The 10,537-nt window shown below is 32.5% G+C and overlaps 1 protein-coding gene across 1 annotated transcript in view; it reads left to right on the top strand.

The window, feature by feature from the left end:
- The first annotated feature begins 258 nt into the window (after positions 1-258).
- LOC123667933 (U-scoloptoxin(01)-Cw1a-like) overlaps positions 259-10,537 on the top strand; it is a 30,002-nt gene continuing 19,723 nt past the window's right edge. The window contains exon 1 of the mRNA XM_045601763.1: positions 259-310. The gene's annotated coding sequence lies outside the window, so the exon portion shown is untranslated. The remainder of the gene's footprint in view (positions 311-10,537) is intronic.

The raw sequence follows: 10,537 nt of genomic DNA, 5'->3' as shown, positions 1-10,537 counted from the left end.
AGTTCTTGAGATAAGCACGTTTAAGCAAACAAACTATTCAACTTAATAATATTAATATAAGTAAATGTATATTCACATATTTATTTATAGTCTCCTTTTTTGAGGTCGGTTTAAATAAGATTTTGATAGAAAAAAAATATATATATAATATGTGGGATCAATTAAGAAATATACACAAGTTCGTAAGGTAATGTCTAGTATATAGAAGTTGAGTATGTAATAGCGCGCTATATATAACCTTTCATTATGTAGAGCTGAATCAGTCGAGTTATAACTGTTGTGTTGTGAACCCGTCTATTGTTCTCTGTTGGTATGTAAATTATACGATAATAGTTTATAATCTTATATTATATTAATATTTATATATTATGATGGATTGGTATTATGTTCTTTGATACGTTTAATTGGAAATTTTATTATTATTAATTAATTATTTAATTGTTTGTTTATTTCGATGTTCCATTTTTGGTAATAGGATATTTTTTTATTATTATTTTAATGTTTATAAATTGACATAATTATTATTAATTTATTTAAAGATTTTTTTTTAAATATCTTGTCCTGACAATAACGTTATATGTTGGATTCAGTGGTCCGTAAAGTATGCGTGATCATAAATATCGGTATTTATTTATTTATTTATTTAGAATTACCACCAAATCTATACTAATATTATAAAAGGTAGGTTTCTAACTTCGTTTGTTGGTTGGGGGTAATCTTCGCAAATACTCATCCGATCACGAAAATTCTTTCACTAGCAGAAAGCTACACTATTCGGAAGTGACATAGACTATATATTATTGTGATTGACCAAAAAATTTAGCGAAAAATCTATATATAAAATACTCGTTAGTAATATCGATAATTCGTTATATATTTGTTTTCTATTCGTTATATAACTTGATTAATAGTTTAGTGTAACGCCTATACCTAATATAACTACTCTTTTTTATTATTTTAAATTTATTTAATTACTTAATGAATATTATTTATTATTTATTTATTATTTATTTCATTTGGACAAACAGTAGTTGCTACATTATAATTTTCACATAAAAACTATAGGTACTACAATTGAGCTTAAATGCGCAACATTTTAAGTTGTCACAACATGCACAAAAAAAATGTAACACTAGTATTATTAAAATATTATATCTTCAAATTGAAATACATATATATTAATAAATATATATTCAGAGGTGGAGTTTGCTAAGTGATGTAGACACATCTATAATCTTATAAATAGAATTGTGATACGAGAAATAAATTACATAGTTCAATTAAAGATGTTGTTATTAGTTTAAATACAAATAAGAAAAAATGTTTGTAAGTTTGTAATCTTTTAACTGAATACAACTGAAATTTTAATTTCTTTACCAATAAGAAAATTAGGCTATAAAAAATCAAGCAAGAGTAACAGAACTATAGTCATAGTTTCGTTCGATCGATAAAGTCTATAACAAAAGTTTTATATTATCTATCAAAATAAAATCAAATATTTCTTAGTTCAAGCTGGCTTTAAAAACATACGAATCCTCATTTTACAGAATGATTCAGCGTGTAATATCCCACTGCTGGGCATAGGCTTCTTTCCCCGTATAAGAGGCGAAACACACACAAAGACATTTCACAGAATAATTGTTATTAATTACTTATAGTTAATTTGATTTTACAATTACTAAAAAGGGTTAATTATGAGTTTGCTCGCAAAAGGAAAAACTGACTACGATATACATCGACATGTTTAAATGGTATCACATGAGAAGCACTAACTCTCGATTTAAGAAAAATAATCAGTAAAATCTGTAAAAACAGTAAAAAAATATCGGATTGCAAACATAAAAAACAGGCGAATGGAGAACCTCCTCCATCTTTGAAGTCGGTTAAAAGACATTTTAATAGAACTTTATTGAAAACTAAAAGCGACCAAGCGTTTGCGTGACGGTGACAGCACAGGTTTGTGCTTGTTGCGGGTTCGTTCACAGCACATGACAAACATACAAACATATTATTATTATTATTATTATTTGATTTAATTCATTTATAATGAGTTAAACTCCCTATCTAATATAACATAAAATTTGATTAACGAGATCGTAATAAAACAGAAATTAGCCTATATATTATTTCAATGCACTACATAATCGCATGCATGCACATGCGCGTGTCTGCCTTCCTGTACGTTTTCCTTATTCTACTAATCACTACTGTTATAGGAACAATTTACTTTCAACTGCTATCGTAGAAATTAAATTAAAAATGTTAAGTTTTATTAATTACTAGCGAGCCGCCCCGGCTTCGCACGGTTGCAAAAACTATCAGTGTTCCTCTTGTTTACAACTGCGAAAGGTGTACTTACAACACCGATGGAGAAGTAATTGTTGATAATGTTGTAAGGAACGGAGGTGGGATGAGAAAAAATACATTAATTTTAAAGTTATATTTGTAGTCAGATTCTGTGAAGTTTTATGCTTGCTTCCTTATTTGCTTGAAGGATATTAAAGAGTAAGCTAGCTGACCCCGCAAAGGTTGTTTTGCCATATATTTTATTATCCTTCTCAACCCCCCCCCCCCCTATAACTTAGGGGAATGAAAAATAGATGTTGGCCAATTCTCAGACCTACCCGACATGGACACAAAATTTCATAATATTTTATTAACCCTTTCAACCCCCCCATAACTTAGGGGTATGAAAAAAAGGTGTTGTTCGATTCTCATATCTCCTCGATATGCACACAAAATTTCATGAGAATCGGTCAAGCTTTTTCGGAGGAGTTTAACTACAAACACCGCGACACAAGATATATTAGATTAAGATTATTACTCCGTAAAAGATTTTTAGTAACACAATCAACTGTAATACACAAAATTATTATTATACCACTTGGCCCCGGCTTCGCACGGTAGCATAAACTATCAGTGTTCCTCTTCTATATTAAGCATTATACATATAAACCTTCCTCTGGAATCACTCTATTTACTGAAGAAAACCGCATCAAAATCAGACAACGGGAAACGACTTTATTTTATACTATGTAATGATATCTAGACGATAATTATTACTGTAATGAACCGATTTCAAACAGGAGGAGAATTTCCATTCGACTGTATTTTTTATGCGTTACCTCATAACTTTTTATTTCGTGGTCCAATTATGATGTTTTTATTTGTAATTGAAAGGTGGACCTTACCATGTAGTCCCATTTAAATTTAATCGAAATCTGACAAGTACTTTATGAGTTACCTCTAGTAATTCATATTTACTTGACTATTTTTTGGACCACCTTGTAAGCCGATTTTTTTTAATATGATCATCGCTACATTGAATCGCTACGTGCTAATTAAATTAATAATAATAATACACTTTATTGTACACCAAAAACAGAAATGATACATAGCAATGAAAGAAAAATATTAATATATTCATTGGGTACAAAGGGCGGCCTTATCGCTAAAAAGCGATCTCTTCCAGGCAACCTTAGGGCAAAGGAAATGGTCTAGCGTCAGCATAGGTGTATAAGTTACAACAAATTTACTATAAATATTCAAATAATTAAACATATACATACATACATACTGTAAATTTTTAGTGATTTTAATTTAGTACTTTTATGTTTTGACATATTGGTTTAAAAAATATTTATTTTCTCATTGAAAACACACAGTCCATAAAATGAGAAATTATCAACATATGTGGGTAAAAATATAAAAATTGTCCAGCATTTCACAGACACTTTACAAATTGTTTTATGTATAACACTGTACTTACAACAGAATTTCCATCACCAAACATTTTACATACAAAATCAGACCATTCCTCAATTTATACCCACTGTCTATTGCATTCAAAATAAGTGTGTGCCGACAAGCGCGCACAGATCGCGCAGCCGGCAAAGTACTATAATGATAATGTCACAATGCCGGTCGCATATTTTGAAATTGCACTTAGAACCCATGATCAAAATCGAAATTAAAAATTTTCAAGTTGGCTTTGTGTGGTGGCTTGGGGGTTTGAAAATTTGAATCGTCAATAACCAATTCAATATTTAACTGTTTTAAAAAAATAAAGTTAATGTGAACCACTGATTGTAATGTTGTATTGTTGTGTTTAACTAAGGTAGGGCACAGCAGGAATTTCCTGCTCAAAATATGGAGCAGCCCGACTGGGGAAGTACCTCGACCTTACAGAAAATCACAGCTAAATAATACTGTTTTCAAACAGTATTGTGTTCCTGTTGGTGAGTAAGGTGACCAGAGCTCCTGGGGGGATTGGGGATTGGGTCGACAACGCGCTTGCGATGCTTCTGGTGTTGCAGGCGTCTATAAGGTACGATAATCTCTTACTATCAGGTGAGCCGTACGCTTGTTTGCCGACCTAGTGATATAAAAATAAAATAAAAAAAAGAACTGCAAGAAGAATTGGTAAGAGACTCCGTAATTACTTCTTATAATGAACTGTGTTTAATTACATCAAGTCATCTCTTGAATGACATACAGCGCCCACTAACACACATCTTTATCATCGATTTAATCTTGAACCGAATAATATGCTTTAGCTATTAGATTCTTTTGAATATAAACACTGAATTTAGTACATAATTATTGTAATTATTACTTGTAAAAAAGAAGGAAATACAAAATAAAACATTATTTATTCGAGTAATATGCATCATGCATGTATTGCGTTATGAAATAAAAATAAAAAATCAATTAAAACTAACGTGATGCTACTAAAATTTTGTTTTAATTAGCAATTATTTTAATAACGAGTATAAAGATATTAATTTATTTCATTTTTATATGTATGTAATACTAGTTGTACCCTGCGCGCGTTGCTACGCTTTTTTTTTAAAAAGGCCGTCTTTGCATACATTATTTGTTTTTGTTTCTAATCGTTCTAAAATGTACTTTTTTTGTGTGCAATAAAGTTTCGTAAATAAATAAAATAAATATAAAGATTATGTTAATAAATACATCACATTAGTATCATGAAAACTTTGTGTCGGGTGTCAAAAACACAACACATACCTACACATGCTCAACACATGATCTATAAAAACTATTTGTCAGTAAAAAGATCAATCCAAAAAAAATATACAAATCTATAAAGAATAATTTTGAAATAAAATGTTGTAAAACATTTTAAAAACAGATAATTCCCATTAAAATCGAAAATCTCTTTATTCAATTAAGCTTACAAGAATTATTCTTTAAAAACATAGACTGATAAACACAATTACCCTTTACGTCGCGTAAGTGGATTAAAAAAGTATATTATGAAGCTACCACCGATTCGGAATGTAGATTTTGCAGCAAAAATTCCGCAGTTACTCATTTAATATAATATATAAAATTCTATAAATTAACTGAGGTAGGGCACAGCAGGAATTTCCTGCTCAAAATATGGAGCAGCCCGACTGGGGTCCTACCTCGACCTTACAGAACATCACAGCTAAATAATACTGTTTTCAAGCAGTATTGTGTTCCTGTTGGTGAATAAGGTGACCAGAGAGCCGTACGCTTGTTTGCCGACCTAGTGACATAAAAAAAAATCACGTGTCGCGGTGTTTGTAGTAGAACAACATCTATTTTTCATCCCCCTAAATGTTAAGGGTAGTCCAGGCCTAATTTTTCTGTGTTTAATTTTTAGATAATTTATTTATATTTTATTTTATTATGATTTGGCTATTTTTAAATAGCGTTTAGCGGCAAGATAACGTTTGCCGAGTTAGCTAGTATCGATATAAATATTACATTTTTAAAGCCTAAATAAATTAAAATCAAAAACAATATTATTCAAATAGGCTTCAAAAGCACTTTCGTATCGTCATTTTACAAAATATAATTTTAAAGTGATTATTAAAAGTGAAGCTATAACCGTGAAGCGATTTGGAATGTAAATTTTTCAGAGAAGAATCGGCAAGAAACTCCGAAAATACTCTTTTGATAATAATATATAAACTGTGTTTTGGTACAAAATTAGTAATATTTGAATGAAATACACACACATCTATATCAACTATATAATAATACGTAACACCAAACACACAGACCCACAATCTCAACCACACGTAAACTTATCGCTATTATTTCATAAAGGAAACCAATACACATTAACACATAAATTACATAATTATATTTTGTGGTTTTTAAATTTCCTACTCAAATTTAGGTCATTGGGTTAAACCTAACCATTCTCAGTGCCTGTTGCCGGTTGTTGATGATGGTTATACGGCAGACTTGCAGATAGGTATTAGAGAACTAAAGTTCGCGATAAATGCAAATAATACGCCTCAACGCTTTGAAAATTAAAATGTAAATAAAAAAGGCATGGACACTTAAGAGCCCATGGATGTTAAAACTTATAAAAAAAAAAAAACTTGCTGATAGGATTTATCAGTCTAAAAGCGTATCCTTAGGGATTGTTTTACATTAGTAGATTACAACTTTTGAATTCACTCATATATATTAGCTTATAGATAGATATATATAATAATATTACGGAAGTTGGCCGTTGGACCCCCAATCCATACTGGACGCGTATTTAGCGTTGCGACAAAACAGCGAAACTCGGTGACGACGCGTTGACGCAGCGTTCACAGCGTTGGCTGTTGCACTGATGGCCGTGGGTTCGATCCTCGCTCATAGCAAACATTTGTATATGGCATATAGGCATTTGTGCATATTTGCGTGAGTTTCCCGACACTAAGAGTAAATTTTAGGCTGTTGAGTGTTAGGCGTTATATTTAAAAGATTCTAGTAACATAAAATTTCATCTACTACCTACTTAAAAAAAAACATTTAAATAATCCGCATTAGTGCAGTGTGGTGGATTAAGCACTGATCCTTCTCCTACATCTCTATGTAAAGAGGCCTATACCCAGCAGTGGGATATTACAGGCTGAAGCGTAAGCAATAGAGTAGGCAACAAGTAGTCTCTGTGTAAAATCTGTCTCAAAAACTTTGATAATATTGATGTTGAAGAAACACTGGTGCAGTCGTAACAACCGGTCTCAAAATTGCAGATGTTTGTACTGATTTGGATGTTTATTGTTGTGTGTATTTTGAACCCCCACATCGGATTCACGATAGAAGCCATTGAATGTTAAGTGTTTATAAATAAAGATAAGAATAATTAGATTAGGTAGTTTTTATTAGGTATGTATTATAAACCTGAAGAGATCGTTTGTTTGAACGCGCTAATTTCAGGAACTATTGTCTTCAATTAGAAAAAAATTGTGCTGGATAGTCCATTTACCTCGGAATGCAATAGGCTTTACAAATTAACGCGGATTAAACAGTGCGACACAGCAAGTCTTTGTGTAAGTCCAACAATCTCTTCTTAGATATATGCCTTAAGCCTTGAAGTAAGACGCTCACAAACTGTGACAGTATCTAATATTGACTAAATAGACCGAAAATAATACCATAGACTGATGCCAAACTCAAGACTTCTAACTTTTTCTCCAATACATTAGAAAAACGTGGATTTTAATTGCGTTTTCTATCTTTCCTTTGTTAACTTGTTAGAAATTAATACGAAAATTGTATGGCATTTTATAATAGTCTTAATTAATATAAAAATCATCAGCAATCATTAAAATGACACCGGGTTGGCGCAACGGTCACAGCCATGGGTTGTGTCTGTTACGTTGGAGGTTGCGGTGGTTTGTGCAGTCCTTGTGGGTCTCGCCATCGTGCCTCGGAGACCAGATTAAGCCGTCGATAGCGATAGTTACTCATAGTATATCTTCTAACCTGCCTTGGAGCAGCGTGGTGGATTAAGCTCTGATCCTTCTCCTAGATGGGGAAAGAGGCCTATGCCCAATAGTGGGATATTACAGGCTGAAGCGACATTAAAATACCAACTTTACCTGACAGCTAACTAACTCCGCGGCTTATTGCCTCCACTGGTGACAAGAGGGCTAGTGCATTTTTTGCCCAGAGAATCGGCATAGCGATTCAACGGGGTAAAGCTGCCAGCATTCTTGGCACGATTCCACGCGGACATGATTTATACCAAAACTATCTGTAAATATTTAGTTCTTAAGTTGTGAATTGTGAATATGTATAATGTTTAATGATCTGTTGAAATTTAAAAAAACACCTTTACCTTGTAAAATATTTTTTACATAAAAATTCATCCACTGTTCAACTTGTCCAAAGTTATCTAATTCTCTGAATAACCATAGACATTTTTTTTTTCATTGTATTTCACACAATTATTTATTGAAACCCAAACACCGGTTGTTCGGTTATAATTTGCATATGCATTTTTGTCCTGTCAAAACTGGCATGCAATTAAAAAAAGTTGATATTCATGCGTGTTAAATGCGATTAATATTATAATTAGCCATCACCCCAATGTGCTGCTTCCGCTAGAGCTAATTATGTGTACACTAATTTCCTACATTAGTAAAATAAAACTGCATTTGAATTCTCTCGCGACGACGCGTTGGCGCAACGGACTTAGCACCGGTTTGTGGCTGTTGCGCTAGCGTTGCGGATTCGATCCTCGAATATGATAAACATTTGTATTGGCCATACAGATGTGTGCAGTTTTTGTGGGGTCTCCCCACCGTGCCTCGGAAAGCAAGTTAAGCCGTCGATCTCGGTTGTTATCATGCACACCTGATAGCGATCGTTACTCATAGTAGGGATCCGCTAAGCCGTATTGGAGTAGCGTAGTGGATTAAGCTCGGATCCTTCTCCTACATGGGCAAAGAGGCCTATTCCCAACAGTGGGATATTACAGGCTGAAGCCATTTAATTTTCTCATCTCAACATCAAAACATTTAATTAAAATGAAGATGAAACGTGTACGTGTAGGTTCCGACATGCGTCTGGAGTTACCTCCATAGAACGATTACCATTACATTTAAAAGTTAAAATATTCCTATATTTGAAACAACCGCCCCGCTATAGTAGTGTGTGTACTGTGTCGGCATCTACACATCAGTGGTTTGCAGATTTGAGTCCCGATGTTCATTTGTTTGACGAGTACAAATTTTTTTTTCCAGTTTGGATATCTGTCCTTGTTATCTCCCCACCGTGCCTCGGAGAGCACGCTAAGCTGTCGGTCCCGGTTACTACCATAAACTTTAACAACGGGTAAATGAATGTTATTTTAAAAGGTATAATCGTAGGTATTTTTGATGCTGTATAGCGTTCACGCAGACGACGTCGCGGGCAGCAGCTAGTATCTTATGTAATCATAAAATTCTCGTGTCACAATATTAGTTACAATACTCCTCCGAAACGGCTGGACCGATTATATGAAATTTTCTGTGCATATCGGGTAGGTCTGAGAATCGGGAAATAAAGGGGTATTATAACATAATATATGGCAAAACAACCTTTGCTGACCCCAGCTAATATTGTTATAAATTTAATCATATCATCCAGGAAATAGAATGATATTTTTTTTAATAATTGTTTGTTTAATTTTCACATTGCAAATATATAATTTTGACAAGTAAATATTTTTTGTAAGACGCTCTTCATCTTTTACCCATCAAAATATTGTGACACTGGATATAATTAAGTAAATTATCCTCATTCTTTCGCAAATATCATTTTAGAATGAATTTGTAGACAATTTTAGAATCGTGAGAAATGTTTTTTTCGTAATCATTTTTATAGTTATATTATAGTTCTGGTTTATTATACGTTAATTGCAAGTCGAGATTGTTTCAAGATGGATTATTAGGATTAGTTTATTTGATGCACAGATTTTAAATCATATTCTTAATGAATTAATTTCGTAATTTATTAGCCAACACAAGGTTAAGTTACATCGAGTAATATAAACTTTAAAATATTATATTACGGCCAATTGTAGGGGCTTAGCCACGTCTGTGATCTTTATGAAAATGTAATGTTCCATATTATTGTATTTTTTGCTTTTTTTTTGTGAATGTAACTTAAGGTGGAAAATAAAAACAGATTATTTTGATCTCACAAACGAATTATTTTGGTACTTAGATATAATAAACGTTTCCTTTTCTAATGTAAATTTCGACCTCACCTTGTTTATAGTTTTAACCTAATTTTGAGAGTTTTAGCGCAGCGATTGCCATCTGACCTCTGTGGTTATTAGGACTAGTACATACGAACAATGAGAATTAATAAAAGTAATAGATTAGGCGTGACTGTAAGATAAAAAAAAATAACATACAATATTTATATAAATTATATTATTTATAAATATTATAAAAATTAAAATTAACTAACCTACAATAAATTCATTAAAAATAAAGATTTTGGATGCCCTTTGTTTATATCGTGTTTTGATGATAATTTGCGTTGCTTGTAACTTTATTTATAAAAAATTAAGTGTAAAATATCCGCCAACCCGCATTGGAGCAGCGTGGTGGATTAAGCTCTGATCATTCTCCTACATGGGGAAAGAGGCCTATGCCCAGTAGTGGGATATTACAGGCTGAAGCTCAAGTGTAAAATTAATTTAGTATATGTTATTTAAGACGCCGCGTTGGTTCAACGGTTACAGCCATGGAATATACCTGTTGCGTTGGCG

The sequence above is a fragment of the Melitaea cinxia genome, chromosome 29, assembly GCF_905220565.1.
Source record: "Melitaea cinxia chromosome 29, ilMelCinx1.1, whole genome shotgun sequence".
Classification (NCBI taxonomy): Eukaryota; Metazoa; Arthropoda; class Insecta; order Lepidoptera; family Nymphalidae; genus Melitaea; species Melitaea cinxia.
This window is presented reverse-complemented; position numbering and strand designations above follow the sequence as displayed.